The following is a 25,669-nucleotide window of genomic DNA, read 5'->3' as shown; positions in this document are numbered from 1 at the left end:
TGGATCGGACGTTTGAAGTGGGGTACCTTCAAGGATACAGACCAGTGCTGGGAAGTGGGATTAGAGTGGACAGCTGGTTTGTTTTTGGCTGTGCCATCATGGTCTGTAAAGCCTCTTTCTATATATTAATCCTTCACTGTTTTCTTAAAACTCCACCTGGTTATTAAAACCAATGATTTCAGTCTTCCCAATATTCTATCCAACAGGATATGTAGTTAAATCATTTTCAATGAGTAATTTGCATTAAATCTATTTTCTTATTGGAAAGATAAAATTGCATAACATTAACTTTTCTTCTGAAAATTACTTTGAAGAAAATACACAAAATACACAATATTTGTGAGATAATTTTGTGTAACTCTGTTTTGTGTACATAACCAAAAATGGTGAATACAGGAACAGAAATAAGGAGCAATTTTGTGTGCCAATGTCCCCACCTGTAGTCACTGCTGTTGAGAGTTTACATCGAGCAGCCAAAACAACAAGCACAGATCATAACTAATGCCTGACTGACATGTACACTGTCACTATAGCACTGTAACCAAAACTTATATGAATATGTTTCATCGTCGTAGACATGTTTCAATCTGCAAATTTAAATTAATCTTTTCTCCAACATCCATTTTTACCATATGTTATTAACAGAATAAACGATAAAAGCTGTGAGATACGATTTATATTGCAGTTAAAATAGTGTGTGAATTAGAGGTTAACTGATTTGTAAGATATAAATCATATTGTTCTGTTTTATGGAATACATCAACCCTTCCAAATAACAGGCTTGTCAATTTTGACAACCCAAGTGAACCTGATTTTCTGTATTGAAAGTCTAATTACACAAGGTGGGAAGCATCATTTTCGATATAGTAAGCTCGTTTAAAACAATAATTAAATCTTAATGAGACCCTATGCTGAAGTACTGGTTTTACTCAGATGTCTGGCATAATTCAATTTGGAGTTTATTTGTACAGTCTCTGCTTTTGTCTCCAGCCCAACCCCACCACTAGACAGTAACATCTTTCACTGTGGCTTTTAAACTCATTTAGACTCAGCATCTTACATGTGACATTGAGATGAATATTTGAGTTTATCTGTTCCCTCCTCCAATCATACTTTTTGTGGCACATCAACATTATACAATAGCAGAACAAGCAGACAAATTGATTAAAATATTAAATGTTGCAATTTGTACCTATATAGGAAAATTGTTTAAAGTAAATGAGACCAGAGATCAGTTGTTTTACAAAAAGAAAATGTCTTCATGCTTTGCTGATGCATCTAATTTGTTTATTTGTAAATAAAGGTTTTAATGCCACACAATTTATTTTTAAAACAACCTTCAATTGCCTTTTGTGTTCACACATTTAGTAGAAGAGTAAGAATGTTTTTCGTTATGTTCATCGATGTATTTGGCCCATCATTGGAACAGTTTACATCATATTCTTTTAACTAGTAATCAACAGTTACACCATTTTAAAGACCTTATCACTTAACCTATGACTTTAAAGTTCGCTCACTGAATGTGGGCGTCGTTGGTTTGGCCATTATTTACTAATCATCTGTAATTACCATATAGAAATTTGTGGTGAGTTGCCATCTTGAATGGCAACAGTTCTTGGGGTGGGTACACCCACAGTGGTGTTAAGAAGGGAATTCCAGGATTTTGACCCAGTGACAATGAAGAAAAGGCAAATAGTTCCCAATCATATGCGGCTTGAAGGGGAAATGTATCATGTTACCTACTCAATCACAGCAAGAAAAAGAGTTAACATGAGGAAATGAGTAGGTTTCATTTGTTATACAGTATTCTGAGGAAGCATGTTAAACCAGTGATGGAAATCCAAGTTGGTAGTCAATCTATTAAGCGTATGGGTTTTATTTCAATGTATGTTTAATTGGCTACTTCATTTGGATGTAAGAGACTTTGGAGGATTATTTGGACAAAACTCATGTGAAAGGGTACATGGAGAAAGCAGGTGATTGGCACGAAGTAATGACGCACAGTTACCAGAAATACTCTATTGAAGGATATCAGCAAATCTTCAATTCAGGTTACCACAGACTATCCATAGGCCACACTGAAACTTCAAGTTACAGATCTGACTGTTCCTTCTATCATTCCTGGAATTCTCGTCACATCTGTTACTGTAAATTTCCATTGCTACTGTTCAATAAACCTGTTTTGCAGTTTGCAGTCCATACCATGGTCTTGTGAAATGTTTACTGAGTTTGAAAGTTATGTAAGAACATGAGATTATCTGAAAATATGAAACATACTGATCAGGAATACTTTAGATATTGGACAGCTGAGGGTAGCTTACTGCTAATGGGTCTTACCTACAGGAATAGTGGACTGGCTGAACCTAATAATATTTACAGTATTTAATTCCAATAAGAGAGTTGGTGCTGAATAGAAATTTTAGAGATCACAGCACAAAAAGAAGTAATTAAGATCGTTGTGACTGCCCTGGTGCTAATTTTGTCACTGTTGTTACCCACTATCATAGCTTTCTCTGTTTTTCTACCAATCCTTTTATTAAATACATCTTTAAGACTTATCTTGTTGCATGGGCATGCCAGATCCCTATAGTGTGTGAGCTACTGCTAATGGTGAAGATTGCTGCCAACAGCCTCTTTAAATGTAGGAAGGAGGGCATGTTGTGAAGAGGATGTAAGTAACCTGCAAAAAGATAGCGGTAGGTCAAGTGAGTGGGTAATAACCTGGCAAATTGAGTTCAATGTCGGATAATGTGAGGTCATGCACCATTGTAGGAAACACAAAAATGTTAGCTCACAGGCAGAGCAAATAATTAAGAGTCAAAAGGGATTTTGGTCTTTATTGCTGGGGGTTAAAAATAGGAAATTCTTGTTATAAATGTACAAGGTGTTGGTGAGGCTGCACCTGCAGTACTGTGTACAGTTTTGGTCCCCATATTTAAGAAAGAAAATATTAGCTTTGGAGGCAGTTCAAAAAAGATTCAGTAAGTTGATTCTGGGGTTGAAGGATTGACTTAACAGGAACATTCACTCCTTTGTTCATTAGCGCATAGAAGAATGAAGAGTGATCTTACTGAAATGTACAAGGTGCTGAGGAGATGGAAGCAAAGTGCTGCAGGTGCTGGAAATCCAAAATAAAAACAAACAATACTGGAGAAACTCACCATGAGTGACAGTATCTATGGGGAGAGAAACAGAACTGTTTTGAGTCTGATTTATCTATTTTTCAGAATGGAAAGTGACTGGAAAAATGTTGGGTTTTATGCTGTTGACAAAAAGGGATAAGGAGTGAGTGGAAAGATGATGAGAGCATCTGGAGCAAAAGACAAATGGAGTAGTAATGGCCATAATGGAGAATTTAGAGATTTAAATGATAGGATGGCAGGGGAGATAATTAGGCCACTCTGTGACACAAAGATGACATAGTGGTGGTATTAGTAAGTGACGGTGGGGGAGGTGGGCAGGGTGTTGGGGTCTGGAAAATCAAAATGGAGGACATGGTCCTGTGGTTGACGTTGCTGAACTCAATATTGAGTCCTAGACACTGTAAAAAGCCACAGTGGAAAATGAGGTATGTTGCTCCAGATTGCTTTGAGCTTCATTGGACCATTGCAGCACTGAACATTTTCTCAAAAGAGATGTTAGCATGGGAGCAAGATTGTTTATTGAAATGGCAAACAATTAGGGTCATTCTTTCTCTGCATTTTGTTTGGAGTTTCTCTAGCATTGTGTGTTTTATTTCAGATTTCCAGAGTCTGCAATACCTTGCTCTCATCCCCTCAGCATCTTACCTGTTTCAATGAGATCACCCCTCATTCCACCAAGCTCTAATTGGCAAATAGTCTCGCCAATGTAAAGGAAACTGCATTGAGAGCAGTGAATGGAACAGACTAGATGCTCAGAAATGTAACAACACTGCTTCGTCTGGAAGGTGTGTTTGGAGTCTTGGGCAGTGACAAAGAAGGAGGTGAAAGGGCACCTTCTGTATTTGCATTGGAAAGTGCCATGGAGGAGTGAGAAAGTGTTAGGAATGATGGAGGAGCAGTTCAAGGTGTCATGAAGGGAATAGTCTTTGTGGAATGCTGGCAGTGGAGGAGAGGGTAAGATGTGGTTTGGTGATGGAATCCCACTGGAGGTGATGGAAATGGTGGAGGTTGATCGGATGATCCTTTGAATGTAAAGATTTATAAGGTGGAAAGTGAGGAAAAGGGGAGCCCTGTCATTATTTCGGGAAGGAGTGAGGGCACAAATGTGGGAGATGGTTTGGGGACAAATACAGCTCAGGACCCAGTCAACCATGATGGGGGTGGGGCGGTAGTCCTTGGTTGATGATAAAGAAGGATATGTCAGAGGCACCCTGATGGGTAGTGAAATCATCAGAATAGATGTAAAGGAAATAGAGAAACTGTGAATGCAGTGGAGTCCTTGCTGGATGCAGGTTATGATAAAGTCCAGTCCATGTACCATGGGAGTCAATGGGGTCATAATGGATATTGGTGTATAGCCTATCCCCAGAAAAGGAAACAGTGAAATCATTGGGGGGAAAGGGGTGGAAGAAATGGATTAAGTGAAGGTGAGGAAAAAAATGGAAATTAGAAGAAAAATTGATAATTTTTTCTGATTCTCAAAGACAGCAGGAAGCAGCACCAATGATAAAATTGCTACATCAGAGAAAGAGTTGTGGGAGGAGGCTTGATAGGACTGGAACAAGGATTGCTCTGCACACCCAACAACGAGCCAGCTATAATTTGGAAACCATTTGGATATCATTACCAAACCTTTGATTTGGAGAAAGTGAAATGGGTTAAAGGAGAAGATTTTCAACATGAGAATGAATTCATCCAGGCGAAGGTGGCTAGTGGTTGTTGGGGCTTATTCACATCTCTTTTCAAGGAAAACGTGTAAAGCCTCAAGAAAGCCATGATGATGAATGGACTCTGAGTGGGCTTGAGAAGGTATATGTTGAGAAAATGTTTCTACTAGTGGGGGCATCTCAAAATAAGGACATATTTACAGAATAAATGGATACTCATTTAATACTGAGGTGTGGAGAAATTTCTTCTCCCAGAGCTCTGCTCCAAAGAGTTGTGGATTCTCAATCACTGGAAGTATTTAAAGAAGAGGCAGGTAGATTTTTGAAATATCAGGGTATTAAGTGCTGTGAGGAATTGGCAAAAATGAGGATTTGAAGCCTGATGTAGATTAGTCAATATATTATTGGATGGTAGAGCAGACTTCGGGGGCTGAATGACCTACTCATACTCTTATTTCTTGCATTCTTTTTTCTTACAAGTACTCTTAAGTTTCTGATCAATCATAAACGTGCAGATATGTTACATTGTTATCTTAGCGTCAATACACAACTTGATAGCTATTGCATTTTGCCCTTTTGGTACAGCCAGAAGACATTCAGTGTGAAAATGTAAAATAATAACTCTTAGTCCAATTCATAGTGTGCACAATGTTGTATAGTTTAAAGCTACTGGCCCAGATCGCCTTTTGCTGTGACTGTAAAACATATTTGGACAGAGTCTAAATCAATGGTCTCCAATACATACAAAACTAGGGCCAGGTAGAGGCTATTTATCCCTTCAAGTCTGCTCTGCTATTCAATTTGATCGTGGCTGATCCTCTATCTCAATGCCATATTCCTGCATTCTCTCCATACCTCTTGTCACTTTAATATCTAACTATTTAGCATTCTCTTTCTCATATTTCTTCAGTGACCCCAGCCTCCATAGCTTCTGTGGTGAACCCTTTTTAAGCATAAGATTACTTCTTGAATGTAAGTACAACCCAAGATTGACTCTAAAGAATGTATAGAAGAAATAGTTGCAGAGAATTTTGGAAAAGGTTAAAGTTTCGAGTCTAATGACCTTTTTTTGGTCTTTTATTTGAGAGTTTCAGCGTCTGCAGTTCTCTGCTTTACTTCAGAATAAACAGTGTATGTTTAGTGCTGCACAAATCTAAGTCAAAGTAAATTATTTGATTCATTTTGTTCTCTACTCACCAAATCTCAGTGTGACACCTGTGACTGCACATTATCTGTTACTGCTTTGAAGCCTGGGTGTACTTGTGCATGTTAGTTGTATTCGGTCCATCAAATGGTTGTCTGTGAGGCGGGAGTAGCACTGAATTTGATTATCTTCATTTAGAAGAAAACCGTCTTATAGAGGCATGGCGAGTCAAGCAAGATTTCATTTTAAAAGCATAGGATGATAGGAATAAATATTTTTCTCTATTTGTGACTCTCCAAAAATCGCTGTTCCTTGATCTGTCTTGCAATTATATATCATATTGTATAGTTATTATCTCCATATCAGCTCCACTGCTTTGTAAGTTAAATGAAATTTGGCAGTTAAACCACCAATGCCTACTTGAAAGAACAGATTTGAGACAAATATGATGACTTATTCCATTCCAACTAATTCCTAAAATTGCCTGTTCAATTCCTCTGTTAAGCTCCTCAGGTTTGCACAGGGACTTTCTGGGTGGATGCTCTTTTTTGTCTTTGATTTTTTTCTAACATTTTCACCAGACTCAGGAAGTGTTGCAGCATTTTTTTTTTAATTTGGAAGGACTCACGTCTAATTTCAATATGAATGTGTTCACAGCAGAGATCATATGGGTGAACCTTGCAGTTCACAGTTCAGTTCGTTTAGTTTTGACATGTTTGTAGGAAACCTGAAGTCAAGCAATCACACATTGTCTGACAGTTCATAGTACGCTTCATTCCTTGAGTTAAGGAAAGTGGCAATTACAGTCATCAGATGCAACAATCTTTCCCTTGACTTAACCATCTCACAAGATGGAGGATTAATTCATGGTAGCCAACACTGAATTCATCGATTTAAGGATTTCAACAGTGCTGAAGGGCTCTTGCTCAAATCCAATTTACAGTCGTAACAATTATCATTGAATGTGAAAAGCCTATAACTTTACTTGCTTCTGAGTGATTTATATTGGTAATTGACAAAACAGCGAAAATCAGAATCATTTCTGCAAAATACAACACCTGCATTTTCCAAGCATGGTTGCTGCTCCTTCAGTTGTGATGGAAACCAATTTCTTGATTGGAATGCTTTTCTCAAGCGTATACCTTTTGAATCCATTGTTGATACCCTCACTGTTGTTCTCTGACTAAGAATAAGCAGAATGAGAAGATTCTCTTCAGTTATGTCTCCGAAGTCTATGTATACAGCAACATTTTGCTGGGCTGTGTAGGTCATGTCGATGGATTCATCGAACTGCATTGAAAAGCATTCACAGTCCTTCAGATCTTGCTCTAATCACTGAAAGATATCTTTGGACAAAGTTCCCACTTGTCTTGACATTGTGGAAGCATGAAATGGTGTTATTTAGTCTTTTTTCCTAAGATCTTTGAACAAAAAATCAGCAGCCACAGTCATTTTTTAAAATTACCCCACCATCTGCGAGTGATTTCCTGTGTTTTTTTCAGAAGATGGCAACTGCAAAGTGATGCTTCATGCAGGCCTTAATTTTTGTCACTGGTTTAGAAAAACATGACTTGTTGAATTTTTAAAACTGTCTTCAGCTCATTAACCTTCTTTGACCAAAGTTCTGCAAGGGAAAAGAATGCTTGAATTTAGTGTGCATTATTGTGCATTCGAAATGTTCCTTTTTGCTTTATTTTGGTGACATATACAGCCAAAGCGCTGGTCTTTTACAGTAGTGATCAACAATTCATTTTTCCATTCCACATGGAAGTTGTACATTTTTGGTTTCTTTTTAGATGGCTCAGGTTCATCACTTGTCATTATTGCTTTACCTTGGAGTTTCTGATGTCATTCTATTGGTGGCCATGTTGCTGATAGGTCTCTGAATCCATGCTTCTGCAACATCCAGAATATTGCTGCTGCTTTTAAGTGTGGAGGCACAGGAGGCCACTCCTGTGATTAGTACATATTTCTGGGGCTGCTTGCAGCTTGCATTGTTCAGAAATTGGATAGGGCGTGTGGCAGCATTCCCCATAACTTTTCTTCATCCTGCATGGATCTGTTAGACAAGAAGCTAATGATAAAAACACAGGTCTGCAGAGAATGGGCAGAGGACTGAGACAAACTGAGCTGCTTTTGCAGAAAGTCTGCATGGACATGATGGACTGAATGGTCTCCTATGTTTCTAGTACTGTATGATACTGGCTTCTCACATTAGTTCGTAGTTTATTTCTTATTCATTTGCTTGCATTGCCACTACAAAACTTGCTTTACACTGCTATGACAGTCCATCTTGATCAAATTGAAACACAATACAACAGGCTAGCAAAGCCTTTTAAGTGCAGGCAATTCTCTCTAACTGTGCAACTTCTGGAAGCAGAAACCATGCAGAGGCAAGACAATTGACATGTGTGCAGTGAGGAACAAGAGTGGGTGGTGAGATTGCCGGTTAGAGACTCTGTGACTGACCAGTTGATTGTGATATATGTGCATGGGCCTAAATAATAGCAGAAACACATGCTAACTTAAAACTAAACTGATGTAGGTCAAATTCAAAGGAATTTGCAGGAAATGCTCAAAAGCCTCATCTCTCATTTACAATAATCTGCATTGTGACTCAACCAAAAATAGCTGCAGAGATCATTATTTTTAATGATATACTTGAAACTTCAATGTTGCAGACTTAATAAGTACTAATAGTTCTCGGTGCTGCATTTAATCTGACAATCATTTTGAAAGATCCACATCCCTTTTTCTAATTCATTGTCTGTTATTGTGCCAGAAAAAGGAGGAGACTTTGACTCCTCCACATTGGCAATGATTACTGGAGTAGGATATGATTTTTCTTTGAGCTTTTCTTTTAAATTCCATTTAATCTCCTTCACAGTTATCTCACCTTTCAACTGCTTAGCTTCGTTGTAATTTCAGTAATTAGCATATTTGAACAGCTGAATTCTGGCATTTTTCCGTATATTCAGAATGCTACATTTAATTTGATCCTCCCTCCAGATATCTTATAATGTGTTTTTTATTGGTCCTTTCCAATTCTTTAAAGAGGTATTGAATGGTTCAGTGACTTTTTTTCGTTAAAGGGTATCTCCTGCAAACATTGGTATGCTCCCAGGAACCATATTTTTGAAAGAGTTAGTTTCTGGATGAATGAGAATTTACTTTTACTAAGATCTAACCATTGGTGAAATTCAGTGATCCATAAGTCAACACAAATCTGAGAAAAGCATCACAGCTCCTCTATCCCACAGAGTCCTGAGAATGCAGGTTATAAAGCTATAATGGAGCTGAAGTTACTGAAAACTATTTAATGTTTCAGGCATCTATGTTACTCCTTCTGTTGGACAAAGGCATCGTATCTGCTGATTGAACAGGGAGAAAGGGCTCCACCCATTTAGCTTTTACAATTGGTATGACAATTATGGTAAATGAAGGGAAAGCAACTGGCAGTTCATTTCGGTCTCAAGTTACCTTCTGATTTCAGTCATTTTATGATTCACAAAATTGGTTGTTCAAAAGCTATAGCCACGAGTACCCGATAGATTCATATATACACCTTGCTCATGTTATAGTATTAATCAGCTTCAGAGGTGGAGTTTTCATTCATATCACAAATGCATCCTTCAAATGTTTCATCAAAGATATGGTTTATTCTGCATCATTTGAAAACAAAGAAAATTATAAGAATCAACTGTAAGCTGTAATTTCCAAAGAAGAGTCTTACAGGACTTGAAAGGTTAACTCTGTTTCTCTCTCCACAGATGTGGCCAGACTTGTTGAGTTTCTACAGCACTTTCTGCTTTTATTGTATATTTATAGCTGTATTGATTGTGCTTTGTATCAACTTACAATCAGAATCATGCTGTGTCAGTACCATCCTGTATTTTCATTGTACTTCAGCTTAAAGTAGAACTCTTTTGAGGGAAAATAAGACATTTTGTACATCTTGCAAAAGATTTCTCTAAAATCAGACAGAAAGAACACTAAAACTTTATAAATGAATCTTGAACCGATTCACAAGTGTCAAATTCAAAACTGTGCTAAAGCCTGATTCTCAAAATCATCTTTGTCCATCTAAAAGTATTGAGTGAGATTTATTTCAGACATTATAAAGCTGCTTTTTGAACAAAAGAAAAGAAGGAATTATTCAATAACTGGAATGACTGCCTGGGCTTGTGGCTCACAGATGTGAATTTTTAGCTGGCAAACGCACATGCGAAAATCTGGCTGATTTTTCTGAACCTATTGCAGGGTAGTGAGCTGAATTTAAGTCTGAAGCTGGGATTTTTCTCACTCATTCGTTGTATAACTGTTGAATTATCTGGAGAAAATTAGAGCTTTTGTTTAATGTCTCAGTTGAATATAAAATTATGGTTAATCCAATGAGTCATGGGTTTTAGAATGACGCAACTAATTTCACAAAAGACCTTATAGCTTTTGGATGAAGACTTTTCCACTTCATTTTGAGCTGAATTTAAACGCAGTCTGAATTTTTTTTTAAATGCCTCATTACAAATGTTTAGATATATAATCCATGGTCCTGACCAGTCCATACAGAGTTCATAGTTATGGAAGAGAGGACTGCAGAGGCAGCGTAGAATGTGTGGCATTGCAGGTTTGGTCATTGAGATTTGGTAATTCGGTAATTGAAAAAGTACGTTTTTACTTATTTTGAGAAGTGCTGCTGTGGATTTCTTGGAGTTTTATACAAATCATGCCAATATCAATTTCCTCATGACTACATAGTTATGCAGTATACGTTCAAAATGTCGTTGAGTCTCATCCAAGGCAAAAAAGGAATAACCCGAACTAGATGAATTACACAAATATGAGTTCCCCTGATGATTAACCAGTCCCTATATTGTAAACAGCAAAGTATTATGGACCAGAAAATTCCATCACTTTACAATGCTATGCTGTGTGAGGTGAGGCAGCAGTAAGGCTGTTGCCAACTCTGGTAGATATGGAGCAAGCAGCTAGCAGCTCCACTTGAATAATGATCTCTTTGGGAAGTTGGTACCTGTGGATTTTGTATGCAGACAGGACCAGGCTCAGGAGTCGTGCCCTGTTGGCCACACTTGGGTTTCTTTCTTTATTCATTTAGGGAATGACCAGGCAACATTTATTGCCCATCCCTAATCACGCAGAGGGCAGTTCAGAGTCAACCACATTACTGTGGGCCTGGAGTCACATGTAGGTCAGACCAGGTAAGAATGGCAGTTTCCTTCCCTAAAAAATATTAGCGAACCAGATGGGCTTTTTCTGGCAATTGACAATGAGTTCATGGTCATCATTAGATTCTTAATTCCACCATCTGACATGGCAGGGTTCAAATCCAGGGTCCCAGAACATTATCTGGGTCACCAGCAATAATCCCACTAGGCCATTGTCTCCTGTAGTGGTCATGCAGGCCAAGCATCATGAATCTTGCACCAACCAGTGAGAATGGAAGGAATGTAGGATTGATATTGGCAAAAGCTTATAAAAAGAAGAGTAATACCAATCTACCCATGCAATATGAAATGATATGATATTTCTGCCCCTATTATTACAAATGACATAGCTCACCACACCCCTGAATTTAATATCAGAAATGTTACAAGTGTACATCTGAGAACGTTCCAGTTTCTTCTGGCATGTAAATCCATATGTATTTAATTATGCTTTGTGATTTAGCGAATATGTTTCCAAGTTATCCCAAGATGGATTTTCTTGTCAATGTTGCATCTAGTAACAATACTTTAGGGGGTTAAAAAGTGAGCAAAAAATGAGTGTTTGTCTCGAGTAGTGATTCAGAAAGTGGATTTAGACTTGGGATTTATGCAGGTCATTCTTTGAGCACAATGCAGCGTGTCCCCATCAACAGCCCTTGACCTCTCTTGGCTCAAAGCCCATCCTTCTGCTCTCCAAAGAAAATAAAATATTTTATATCCCAGAACCAGATGTTGCAAGAAGCTGAAGCCTGCCTTTAAAATTGTGCAAAATTGCTTACATGGACCTTGAATGCTGAAAGAAAGCTTTCTCTTCCTTTTTGGATGTTCTTTTGATTTTGAGTTGTATATCTAATGAGGATCAACAAAACTGATTGTCTGCAGTGAACATTTTAATTATTTTTGTGAAAAACTTTGGTTAAAAAAGGGGAGTGTGAGGTACAAAAGAAAACAAATGGAAGAAAAGGAGATAATTTCATCAGAAACAATGTACTGGACATCATGATAAAAACTGGAAAATATGTATAGATTATACAAATTTCTCAACAAATGGTGCACTTGGAGTGTCATTTGCACTCAATATTCAGCACGGCCTCTCTGCTTTGAGGGATCCAGAAGTCCCACTGGCGTTGTTAGAAGTGCCAAATTCTTTTCCGAAATGAGTACAGAAAATTTTATGTGTAATTACATTCTACAAATTTTTATAAGTTTCATTGCTGCTCCAGTGTTTCAAACATGGAAAATCACTTCTGCTCCTAAATCATACGCACAACATTACAGGCAAGACCAACATATTTCTTTTTGGAGTTAATTCAGGTAACATCGACAAAAAGGGGCATTCTTCTCACCCTGGCATAGTGCCTGCACATCATTGTACCTGGCGTGTTGTGGTCATGTCATACTTATTTTGGCAATGGATCTACTTGGTTTAGCATATGTCCTGGCATCAGACATCATTGACTTAATTTGAGAAGTTAACAAATTCTGTAGCGTGCTATACTCCAAGTTAGCCTCATCATAAAAGTTTTCCATCTGCATTTCTTTCATTCTAGCTTGCTATGATTCATTTGAATAAGTAAAGAGGAATGTTAAGTGGCTTCTTAATTTTTAACCTTTTGTCCTGGGTGACATCTGAATGAATCTGAACTTTAGCTTTACAATTGATTTAATATCCCTTCGGCAAAGCTATGTACAATATGACAACTGTGGTCTCAACAACTTCTTGTAAATTAAAGTGTCTTCTTGCTTTGTATTCTGTGTTATAGATTCAAAACCAAGGATTCTGTCTGTATTTTATGCCTTTAGCTATTTGTGTGGTCATTTTAATGATCATGAAGGCCCCTCTGCTATTCCACTCCATTTTAAAATATGATCATTCAACAAGTATTTCCTGTCTTTAGGTTAATGACTTTACAAACTATTCTATCACATTTCTGCCTTGTAGGTGGCAAGGAGGGAGTCAAAAGGTGAATAATTTGCCAAAGAATACTCAACCCCTGACAACAAAATGTGAGGCTGGATGAACACAGCAGGCCAAGCAGCACCTCAGGAGCACAAAAGCTGACATTTCGGGCCTAGACCCTTCATCAGATAGGGGGATGGGACTTACGTTTTGGGCCTAGACCCTTCATCAGAGAGGGGGATGGGGCCTAAACCCTAAACCAGCCCAGTTCGTCCCCTCCCCCCACTGCACTATACAACCAGCCCAGCTCCTCCACTCCACCCACTGCATCCCAAAACCAGTCCAACCTGTCTCCGCCTCCCTAACCTGTTCTTCCTCTCAACCATCCCTTCCTCCCACCCCAAGCCGCACCCCCATCTACCTACTAACCTCATCCCACCTCCTTGACCTGTCCGTCTTCCCTGGACTGACCTATCCCCTCCCTACCTCCCCACCTATATTCTCTCCACCTATCTTCTTTTCTCTCCATCTTCGGTCCGCCTCCCCCTCTCTCCCTATTTATTCCAGAACCCTCGTGTTCATCCAGCCTCACATTTTGTTGTCTTGGATTCTCCAGCATCTGCAGTTCCCATTATCTCTAATAGTCAACCCCTGACCAGCTCCTATGGCCACAGTGTTTATGTGCTTGGTCCAGTAAAATCTGTGAACACTGTACATTTACTTAGAAGAGTGCAGTTCAAACAACACTCGGAAAGCTTAACACTATCTAGGATAAAACAGCTCGCTTGATCTGCATCCTATTTGTTACCTTAAACAGTCATTCCCTCCAGTGTGCTACAATTTCTACCATTCACAAGATGCACTGCAACAACTTGCTAAGTATTCTTTAGCAGCACCTTCGAAATTGATGACCTCTACCACCAAAAATAACAAGGGAACACCACATCTTTCCTGGAACAACTCACTGCTCACCAGCTAGGCCAGGATCCCTGGAACCTCCATCACCTTTACAAGGTTGCTATGTAACCAGGCAAATATGGGCAATCTGGTGCTGTTCCTCACTAGCGATGTAATGGCAAAACAGCAACGAAGCCACACATCCACAGCATGTAGCTGGTATGGCTGACACTGCCTCACACATCCAACTCCATTCTCTCACCTTTGTTGCTGTTTAAACACAGGTCACACAGATTACCTGTCATTAGCTACGTCTCATCCATACACCCTCTCTACATCATTGCTATTTTTCCCCCAGTGCACAATGTAGACTCACATTCTGTCATTGCCCAGTCTGGGAATTTCTTGTACAGGTAAGCAGTCACATCAACATGGGGAGGCAATGGCATGGAGGCATTATTGCTGAACTGTTAATCCAGAGATCAGGTAATGTTCTGGAGACCTGCGTTCAGAAACCACCACAGCTGTTGGTGGAATTTGAATTCAATGAATATCTGGAATTAAGAGTCTAGTGCTGACCATTGCCAATTGTCAGAAAAACCCATCTGGTTCACTAATGTCCTTTAGCGAAGAAAACTGCCATCCTTACCTGGTCTGGCCTACATGTGACTCCAGAGCCACTGCAATGTGGTTGACTCTTAACTGACCTCTGGGCAATAAATGCTAACCTAGCCAGTGATGCCCTCATTCCATGAATGAATAAAGAATAAAAGAAATTGAAAGTTGAGCTTTTGTTTCTGACCAGTAAAAGTGAACAAAAACAAAACAAATAGAGGCTGCAGTATAAACCCACAATGCAAAACAAATGGCTGACATGATGGCAAATGGCTATTTTAAATTTCAAAATTGTGTGCATTACCCAGCTATTACCTACTGGAACTGGATATCAGGTAGGTCCTGTCAGGCTTGTAGCACCCTACACAGCTGAACTCTGTCATGGACAACAAGAGCTTCCTCCTTGTTATGTTCTCATCCTCCTCTTCAGAGGGCTACTTCTGTTCTCTGGGTTCCTCAGCATCCAGCTCATCACCTTGTTGGCAGCACACCCAGGGTGATGGGATGCACTCTGTCTGCTCTATTCTGGAAGACCCAGCATTGCTCCACAATGGCACAGGCAGTATTATATCAGTGCTCTGTATCAGTCAGGAAGGTGCTCAGTGGTGTCATTAACCATAGTCATAGCGAGTATTCCTTATCCTTCAGTAACCAGTTTGACCGGCACCTGAACCCTCAAATGTAGCAGGTACAAAGAGTACCCCTGGATGTAGGAGTTATCAGAGCTGCCAGGGTACTGGCCATACATCTCCAGGAAGGAGTGATAGTGAGCACAGCTCACCTGGGCATGAATCGAATGGACTCCCTTCCTGCAGTGTTGTGATATGACCCCCTCAGTTCTGGGTGTGTGCAGCCAATGTATCCTGACTGCGGCAGGACCTAAATCCTACTGCCCAGGCTGCAGCACTAACCTGATCATCAGGAAACAAAATGAACGAGTGCAATTTTACACCGATGGCATTGGTCGCTGCCCTGATATATTGGTGTACAACAAGATCACAGCTCACCCTTCACTGCCTGGAAGGAGTCAGTCACACAGATGTTCAAAGTGGTTGTCACCTTCACAGCTGCAGGGAGAGATTAGCCTCCCACACCTGCAGCCTTCAGGTCCCTGTCTAGCTCCTGGTACAGTTCCGTCACAGTGTCCTGGGACATAAGGAGTGTGTGCCAACACTGCACCTCATCCGTAGGCACTGGCTTTGGGGTCAAAAACATTGAGTCTTCCAATGGATCATGTACATCCTGAGGGGCCATGTAACATGACTGCTGCCTGACTTGGATGCTTCTTATCTTCTGTGATGGCCTGCTGCTGCACCTAAGCTTTCTGTTGACCTAGGCCTCCTGTATCCAACTTCACCTTTGCTTTCTGAAGAAGGTGGCCACAGCGACGAGCAGCTGGGAGTATGACTATTTCCGGCAACGACCTGTGTTAGGAGCATCAGGAGCAAAACAACTCTGAAAACAATCACTGGTGACTGACCCCCAACCCTGAAGATGCAGGCTGCACACACTCCTCCACGCAGTGAGACATGCTGCATCCAATGATGAGGGCCTTGTCTCCATTTTTTGTTCAGCTTTAGCCTCAAAAAGTACAGCAGCATGGTGAAGGTGCTGAGGCAGCTGAGTGACCAACAGATTACATCAAAAAGGGAGTGCATGCTGTGCCTAGAACACATTCCTATCCCAGACCCACATCAATCATGACGGTGCAAATAACTTTTGATGAGCATTTGAACCCTAAGTGGGTTAACCCGACATACATTGCAAATGGAGAATGAAATGACTGCAAGTCAAATGTTGCTGTAGTTTGCAAACACATGCTTCATGCATCTTCCCTTTGATGTTCTAGTTGCAGCAGATGTGAATCCTGTTCTTTCACCAATCAAAATGACACTGACTCCACCTACCCTGGGCATTGTCCTCAGCTGTTTTCCAGTTATAGTTAGTGTGGAGTGAACAGCAAATGATGGCAGGGAATGCAGTTTGCAGGGGACACAGTCAACTCCAGGGTCTGCTTGGCTACCATGTATTCCCCACAGCATAAGCCCCCATGTCCCATTTTACATTGCACTACCTGACAGCTCAGTTCCATGCCTTTCCCCATGTAGAGACACGCATATTGAACTTTGCCCTCAACTTTCCTTTGCTGACCCCTGAGACCCCTCATACTGATGTACAGCATAGTCATCTATACTCCCCTCTGCTCTGTTTTCTCCCCAACAACTTGGATTGCCGCACTGCCTTTTGTCCATTAGCCATCCTTTATCCAGAGACCACCCCCTCGCACCCTCCTCACTGATAAACACACAGATCTCCAAGATTGCATCACCTTGGACCTCTGAAAGACTTTAACAACAATTTCTAGACATGACTGGCCAGTCCGACTTTGTAACTCCCCGACTGAAGTTACACAATTTCCTTAACTGCTTGTGATGGCCCTACAGGGCTGACTGTTGCCCACTCCCCTGACAGTAGTTGGTCATATGTCCTGACTACAACCTGCCCAAATGGGCAATCGCCTATTGCTAAAGGCCAGGACTGTATGTGGACTGTGTTCATGACTCACCTTGATCAACAGCAGTCCTCCATTCACTGGACTGAGTACAGGCCCTGACCTACTTTCTGATACAGTTGAATAAATCTCTACTGCACTTCCCACTCAGCCAGCTGGCACAAGCCGTTAGTGTGGGATTGATGTCTCGGTGGGCCAGACAGCAAGGCAATACTGATAACCAATAGGCTCTGGCAAAAGTACCAATGTACTCATGGGCATGACATATCAAGGCAAGGTATTGATGCAGCGAACATGTAGGTAGGTGTTAAGTGAGTGAGCAAGTGACAGCTGTGAGGTACAGCATGATCCAGTCTTTCAGTTGGGCACCTATCCCTATGTGCGGAGGGTCCTTGCATCAGCCTTTCAATACTCGTTGCTGGTATAGCTTGAATCACAGGTTTATACTTTCTGAGCTTCCTGCTCAGGGGTTGGAGAGGTGCTACAAGGATCCTGAGTGATTGGCAATGGTGATGGCGCTTGTGGATGGTACATGTACATAATTAACATGGGAGGCTCTTCACAGTCAGAGGTGAGCTGAACTTGCCAGGTAACCATTGTGAGTTCCATGCTGAGAATTCTCAGCATCGAGTCCCCTCATGGCAAGTGGTGGAAAAGGAAACAGCATTTTTATGAAGTGAGATGATAAGCTCATTAACAAGCTATAAGCCAGTTTAATAGACAACACATCACCTCCGAGCATAAATCTAACTTCAGAATTTGGTTAAAACTACAGCAAATTGTTCCAGATGTTGTGATAGGCCTCTCTGGAACTCGCACGGAATTTTACCACATTCCTTGCCGTAGACCGTGTCGTCCAGGCCCCAATAAATTCTGTCCATGCTGTTGTTGGTGGTTGAATACTTCAGAACTCCCTCCCTCACAACACTGAAGGTCTATGCATCTCTCAAGAACTTCTGTGGTTTACAAAAGCAATCAGGTAATCAGGGATGGGTATTATATACTGCATTTGCCAGCAATGTTGGTGTTCCTAAGCATATATCCATAATTTAATACACACTGGGTTTCAGCTGGCAGGAATACTTGCAAGATCAATTGAACTAGACATGGTCAGACAGTGAATTTAGTCATGAGCACAATTAATGAAATTAAATTCATTTGCTAAATTTACATTTTATGGCCAGTCGTGTACTTTTCATATTCTTTTCAATTATTTTCAGCCAGGTTTAAAGAGTGTTCAGCTTGACGTCCTTATAAAATGTTACTGTTGATATTGTTGGAAAGAGTTCTAAATCTATTGGATTGAATTTCAATGCTATGACTGAAATATTTTAATTTTTACATTGCTTTGAATTTATTGCAACTTTGTCAATATTATAACAGATTGCAACGTTAAACTGAAATTCATCAAAATTGACATAAAGACAATATCGTTCTCACAGTGTGCCATAACATACTTACAAAGCTGAAATGTATACTATAATAAAGTTCCTCACATCTAATGCAGTAAACTATATCCATGTTGTCACATTATTACTGCTGAATACGGTTTTGTTAAGATTAAATCTAAATCTGTGGACTGTTTGATACTGTGTTCTAAAGTTACTCTTTGGCTAGCCATAATGCGTATAGATCTCTGGAATTTGCCAATATTAATAAAACATGAACGGTAAAAATAACAACTTCAAATCCAAAATCTGGAGGATGGCTGTTTCATTTATCATTTAGTGAACATTTATACCGCTCTACCATGTGTGGTCCATCATAAATCATCAGATAAACAATATGCTTATTAAAGCACAGTGAATGGCATGATGATATTTGTTATTCTGTTATTACTGTGTACCAGAAGTTAATAGTACTTTCTTTGTTGATTAAATAGTTCAGCTCTGACAGTAAGACAAGCTATTTATTTCTACTTCTTTAAATGCAGTCAGTTTCTTGCCAGCTAGTCTTGAGTTTGCATACTTTTATTGGCATTTGTTGACGAATTTAGAAATAAAAACTTGTTCTGGAGTTTTTAATGCTTAGGTGTTGAATTTCATCCCTAGCTAGAAAGTGATATAATTGGGAGGTTCGTTCCACAGAGTCAAAGAGCCCTCACAACATACAAGGAAGCATTTGGTCCAGTGAATCCATATTGATTCTATTGAGCAATTCAGTTAGTTCCAGTCTCCAACTTAATCATCATACCTTGCAAATTAATTTTCCTCAAATATCATTCAATTTCCTTTTCAAATCATGGATCACCTCCCCCTCCACTACTTTTGTTGGCATGAGGTTCCATGTCACGTGTCCATGTCTCCCCGCAACTGTTGCACAACACCTTAATTCTGTGTCTTTTCATCCTTTTGTCATCGGCTAATGAAACAACTTTTCTTTGTCCACCGAATTCAAAATTATCATCATCTTGTACATACTTCAATATGATCTCTCAACAATTGCCTGTTTTTACAAATATGTTCCTGTGAAGCGGACATCAGTGGCTAGGGTAGCATTTTTTGCTCATCCCTAACGATCTGCTCTGAGGGGAAAAATGACCATTTTTTCTAATCTAACATTGTCGGTAAAATCACTTAACCTTGGAATTGTTCTGATTAGTCTCTCATCACCTTCTCAAGAACCTTATTACTCCTTTCTTAAAGTAAGGGGCCAGAACTGGAAATACAGCTCCAGTTGTGCCAAACCAGTACTTTACAAGCATTCACCACAACTTCCCTGCTTTTGCACACAATTGCTTTATTCTGATGCACTAGTTGACCATATCTATGTTCACGTTGTCTATGACAGGCAGAATCAACAACCATGACAAATCACATTTGTGTGCTGCCTCTAACTTAGAATAAAGAAGCAATGCATCCCATGAGGGTAGGGGTGGTAATTGAAGCTGAACCAAGGTAGAAGACATTAAGTGGGTGATCAAAGCCTGGTCCAAGAGAGGGATCTTAAAAGTGGTCAAGAAAAAGAGAAGTAGATGGGGCAGGTTGGGGGGGAAGTGAATGGCTGAATGACTGGCAGCCTCAGATGTAACCAATGGAGGGAGCAAGGCAGAAATGGTCAGTGTCAGAAGAATTAAAGTTCTGAGGAAGTTGTAAGGCTCGAGGAGGTTACAGTGAAATGAAAGAATGGGCAGCGAAATTACTTAAACATGAGTTTGAGAATCTTATAACCTGGGGGGTTCGGCGAGAAGAAGTGTGTCAGCAAGGGTGGGATGAAGGACTTGCAAAACCAGATACAAGTTAAGGTGCAGGCAGCAATTTTGAATGAGCTGAAGTTTACAGGTTATATTGATCTGCCAGATGGAAGAGAACAGCAGTGTGTGAGACTGGAGATGACAGAGGAATGAATGAGGGCCTTATCGGCAGATGGGCTGAAACAGCAGAGGAGTTAAGCAATTTCTGTTATTGACTGTTTTTGTGATGGAGTGCATAAAGATTTGAAATCTTTAAAACTGGATGAATAATATGTAAACCAGAGCTTTTGGGTGGCAAGATAGATTTTCTTTGTTTAGCCTTGTCTAAGATTAAGGAAAAGATTTCTTGTGTCCCACAGGTATGCCCTGATTCTGAGCCAGAAGCTCCAGGCTCGAGTCCTATTGCAGAACTTGATGGTTGAGGAAGCTGAATTCATAACATGGCAAACACATTAAGTATCAACCTGCAAATCTTGCCAATATGCTTATGGTCGGTGCTAAGAACAGGGGGAATCACCCTGGTCAGCCAGACTCTGCAGGTGAAGAGCAGACCATTGCTATACCTTTCCAAGCTTCACCACAGTCCAGTACATGGTGTTCCATGATCACCAATGCCCATTTCAGCATGCTACCTGAAGACAGGGAGAGAGAGGGGCGTCTAGGAAGGAAAAAAGACAAAGTAAGAGCCTAACAATATGTCTTAGAGATGGTGTTCAAATATTCAGTCTTACATATCCTACATAATAATTATAATTGGATTTAAAAATAATCACCATTGACCTTAATAAATCATGTAAAATTCATGGGAAACCAGGAAAGTAATGTTATATAGCAGCTACTGAAAACAGAATAGTTGCTTTTGAGTAGAAGACCATTGCATAAAGAGCTCATTTCTCAATTTTTCCTAGTTCTGCAACCGAGCCTATTTTTTAAAATCGCAATGTTGTTTAGGGTTTTGTTAACCTAGTTGTCGCAGATTTCAGTGAAGAATTGATGTGAGGATATTTTGGTTGTTAAAGGCCTAAACAAACAAACAAACACACACACGCGCGCACACACACACTTGCACAGAAACGTGAAACAGCCAAAGTGAGCACGTTTAGATGCTGTAATGTTGAACTGAAGTGGGAAGAAGTGTTGCAGAACTGAAGCCATGAGCGTGTAGCTTGATTGACCTTGGGCAATAAACCAATGGGTTCAATCTTCTGAAGATTGGCATCTCACACAGAATGCCACTCTAATTCTTCTTCACTCTAGTTATTCTTTTTTACAGAAGGAAAGAGCTCTGCATTTCTAACAGGAGTTTTTGATCAGGCTTCCTTCAGAAATGACAGATCTTTCATTGTGTGGGACTATTGCTTGCCCCCTTTTCACAGCAGCCAGCTGATGTATACTGAAACCAAAAGATGCAGAATCACAGACAGCCAATTTAAGAGTTGCTGTCAAATGGTAAGAACATAAGGTAAGTGTGAGGCTAGGCGTTTGGGGGCGGTTGTGTAGGATGCAGCTGGGTATAAAGATTGGGATGGCAGCATACCAAGTACGTTCGGTGCCTGGTGAGTAGGGGTGCAGGTTACCAGGGGGTAGGGTCCCAGGTAGGCGAGGAGCTGAGGTGTAAAGCCACCAGGTAGGTGATGTAGTGCTTAGAATACAATGGAATGGAAGGAATAAATCGTATCCTGTCTGGGGCAGGAGAAGGTGTGTCAGGTCAAGTGGTGGTTGGGTGCAGCAGTGGGACAAGATGGGAACCTGATCCCTGTGGGGTGAAAGCACATTAGGTCTGGAGTGAGGGAAGAGGATTCTGGATCCGGGGGTGCTGGAGGAGGATCTCATTCGGAGTGGGCTAAATGGAGAGTGGAGTGAAGGGAAGTCAGGTTCAGAATGAAGGCATGGGGAAAAGGAAGCAGGGCATGTGCAAAGGGAGAGATAGAGAGAAAAGGAAGACTGTTTCTCAGGGAATGACATGGGGTAGGATCTGGTGCAGAGGACTCAGGATCAGATTTCAGTGAGTGAAGCAATGTCAGCTACAGACAGGGGAAAGGGACAGCATGCTGGTTGGTCAGGTCAGGGTCTGATGGCTGTAAAGGAGGTACGTTGTTGGGTGTTTGTGAGATGCAGTCAATTCATTAGCTACTCAGGAATTAGACTATATATTTAATTGTCTAACTTTTCCTAAGTAACTATTTACAAAATTTCTTCAGAATCCTCTAAATTCCCTGATTTAAATGAATATTTTTGAAGGATTCCAGGAGTAGGGGAATTTATAGAGTCAAAGAGTCATACAGCGTGGATCTGAATAATTCCTTTGGAATAATTCAACAAGCTACTTATGTGCAACTCCCATCTGTGCTGGAACAATGACTATCTGGCCATTGGATAATCTGGACCATTGTGTATGTTACTGATTGCTAGTGGCTGGTGAGATGCAGCAGACAGGCAGTAGCTTTCAATCAGCAGTGAATAGAAAGGCAGCCAGACCAAACATAAATCAAAAAGCAGTTTTGAATCAGCAATAGGTATACAGGTCATCTTGCTTAAATTAATCTGGAAGACAATGGGCCAAACAGTTTGCATTATTTGGCTGCAGCAGGGAAAACCTTTGGCATAGCACTAGTCCCTGAAGAGCTTTAGAACAATAGTATCAATGTGTGCTACAATGAGACTCAATAATTTCAAAAAAATGAAGAAAGAGGGATGAAGATTATATTCAAAACACCAAATAAATATATAGAATAGAAAGATGCACAGCACAATAATATTATGTAGCATGTTGTAATAATTTTCTGAATCAACTCTCAACAATACTATAAGACAACTTCAATCATATTGTAAGACATGTTCTTCCTCACACAACTGTTAAAGAATCCACAGTATTGCTTGAGACTTGCATTGGATTTAAATCCTCTATAAATTTTTAGACATCTGAGGACAAAAGAGAATTTTGACTATTATTGAGTAAATCAAATGAGTGATTATAGGAAATTTTCTATGCAATGTGTTTTAGATTATTGAACATGTTAGCAGGAGTTGTCAGAGGATGGTTTTGAATAATCATTAATTAATTGACTGTTTTGATTGATTATTGTTATGATCATGGCAAATAAGGACTGTCAAATTTTAATTTTCATCACCTGACTTTAATACTCTAGACGTTTCATGAACAAAAATTGCTTTTATAATGGGATAAAATGTTAACCACGGATTGAGGCAAATCCAGGAAACCCATGTGTAACAAACAAAACTGCCTAACCTGAAAGTATTATTTGATCTAAAGACATCAGAATGAGGCAACCAACTCAACATGAAGAAATTTGCATCTTCTATTTTAATCTGTACTTGTATGATAATATCACATTTTGGGAGATAAAAGCCTCGTCTGCCAGTTAGCGTTATTGGAAATGCAATGGAATCAGCTTGGGAATATATAAACAAACCACATTTCCATAGCTGTTTTTTGAGCAACAGAACAAAGAGAGGAAGAATAAATTCGTAACAAGAACTGGATGTCTCGTTCCCTTTTTCATTCATTATTTCAAAAGTCAGTGCCCCGTGAAAAAGCAAATTAAGCAAACAGCTATTCATTAAGTACTCAAAGGTATCTACAAACATTGCTGCTACTAAGGACATAAGTTTACAATTAAACAAATGTGGCTTCAGGAGAAAAATTGTCAAGTCTCAATGGTTCTAAAAACTTTTAAACTGTTTAGCCATTATTTGTCCTAGCTGTTATAGATATACTATCCTTTTTAAACTTAATGCCTGTGTTTGTGTGCATGTTTGATGTTGATTTTTTTTTGCTTTTTCTTGGTGTTACCAGATAATAAAATCCCTCTTCCTTTCACTCAAGAAAATCTTACAATTGACTCCTTAATTTTGACCAATATGGTGGTTTAATTGATGCATATTGGCTGCAAGTTAAAATGAAACAAAAATATTTGTTGCAATCGAGGAAGAGGGAGCTGAGTTACTCTTCCTCACCTGGTTGTAACCTTGTAATATTATGAGTGTATTAGAACACCAGAAGTACAATACAACATATCAAGGAGAGTGAGCAGGAACATGGGCTAGGAGAATATAGAGCTGACATTGTCAAAGCAAGGCATGATGGGCCAATGTGGCCTCCTTCTGTACCTAAAAGTTCCATAATTCAATATCTGTGCGGTTTGAATAGTTCATTTGGTATCTCAGTTATGTCCTTCTCCTGATTTTTTATTTCAGGTTTTGTAGTAGTATGGCTGTTTGAAATAATTATGTGCTTTTGTTGCCACTAATACAGTGCAATTAGGTTTTATTTAACCATTCAACCTCAAGTACAGATCTCCATTCCCAATTCAATCCAGTTTGTTCCTGATAATGTACCGGGGTGGTCAACGGTTAGCATCTTTGCCTGACAGCGTCAGGTGTCTGGGTTTGATTTCCCCTCGGGCAACTGTCTATGTGAGTTTGCACACTCTCCCTGCGTTGGCAAGGGTTTCCTCTCGGTGCTCTGGTTTCCTCCACAGTCCAAAGATGTGCAGGGTAGGTGGATTGCCCATGCTAAATTGCCCATAGTGTTAAGGGATGTGTGAATTTAGGGGATGGGTCTGGGTGGGGTGCTCTGATGGTCGGTGTGGACTTGGTGGGCCAAAGGGCCTGTTTCCACACTGTAGGGATTCTATGAATACCATGGCTCATATCTCAATACTAGCTTTGCTTCAGTCTTCATCAATAATTCTGAAAACGTTTCTGTGCATCAATTTCTTGTCAAGTATTACTGAATCACACACCCCAGTAATATGCATTGGAGTTATAACTCCACTGATTTGTGGAACCTTTATTGATGATATGCTTTAAGCAGTGAGATATAGCTACAAGTTGTAGGTTGATTCATGAATTGTGTGAAGGTACGTAAAGAGACATGAAGCACAACTGTGAGACAATCCACATCCACTGGATGGCACTTAGCAGTGTCAACAAAACCTGTACCTCTGTTGGAGAAAGAAATTGTTTTCACTTCTTTTGCAGCATTATTTCTGTAGTTATTTCCTTTTCCTCATAGGATTTGTAGGAGAAGTGATTGCCGCTTTCCAGTGGCATTTTCACTTGGAAGAAGCATAATCATTCATTTTTACCTCCATGGTCTTGTCAAACTGTTCAGCATCTGTACAATTGGATATGACCCAAAAAATGATTGCGTTGTATGTTTTTGATCATGTTTTAAGATTCATACAGTGATAGATTTGGCTAAATTACTGCCCTCGGCTCATTTCCTGTAGTTGTCTCTGTTTTGGAATTACTTTTAACAAGCAGTTTAAAGAAAAACGTGGTGCTGTGGCTAAAGCAAAATCATGAGTCAAACTCCCTCACATCTGCATTCTCTAAAAGCTTTGTTCCATT

At 39.9% G+C, this 25,669-nt stretch overlaps 1 protein-coding gene across 1 annotated transcript in view; it reads left to right on the top strand.

The window, feature by feature from the left end:
- LOC125467070 (CXADR-like membrane protein) overlaps window positions 1-25,669 on the top strand; it is a 114,713-nt gene that overhangs the window by 59,749 nt on the left and 29,295 nt on the right. The window lies entirely within an intron of this gene.

This window comes from Stegostoma tigrinum, chromosome 32 (genome assembly GCF_030684315.1).
Source record: "Stegostoma tigrinum isolate sSteTig4 chromosome 32, sSteTig4.hap1, whole genome shotgun sequence".
NCBI lineage: Eukaryota > Metazoa > Chordata > Chondrichthyes > Orectolobiformes > Stegostomatidae > Stegostoma > Stegostoma tigrinum.
This window is presented reverse-complemented; position numbering and strand designations above follow the sequence as displayed.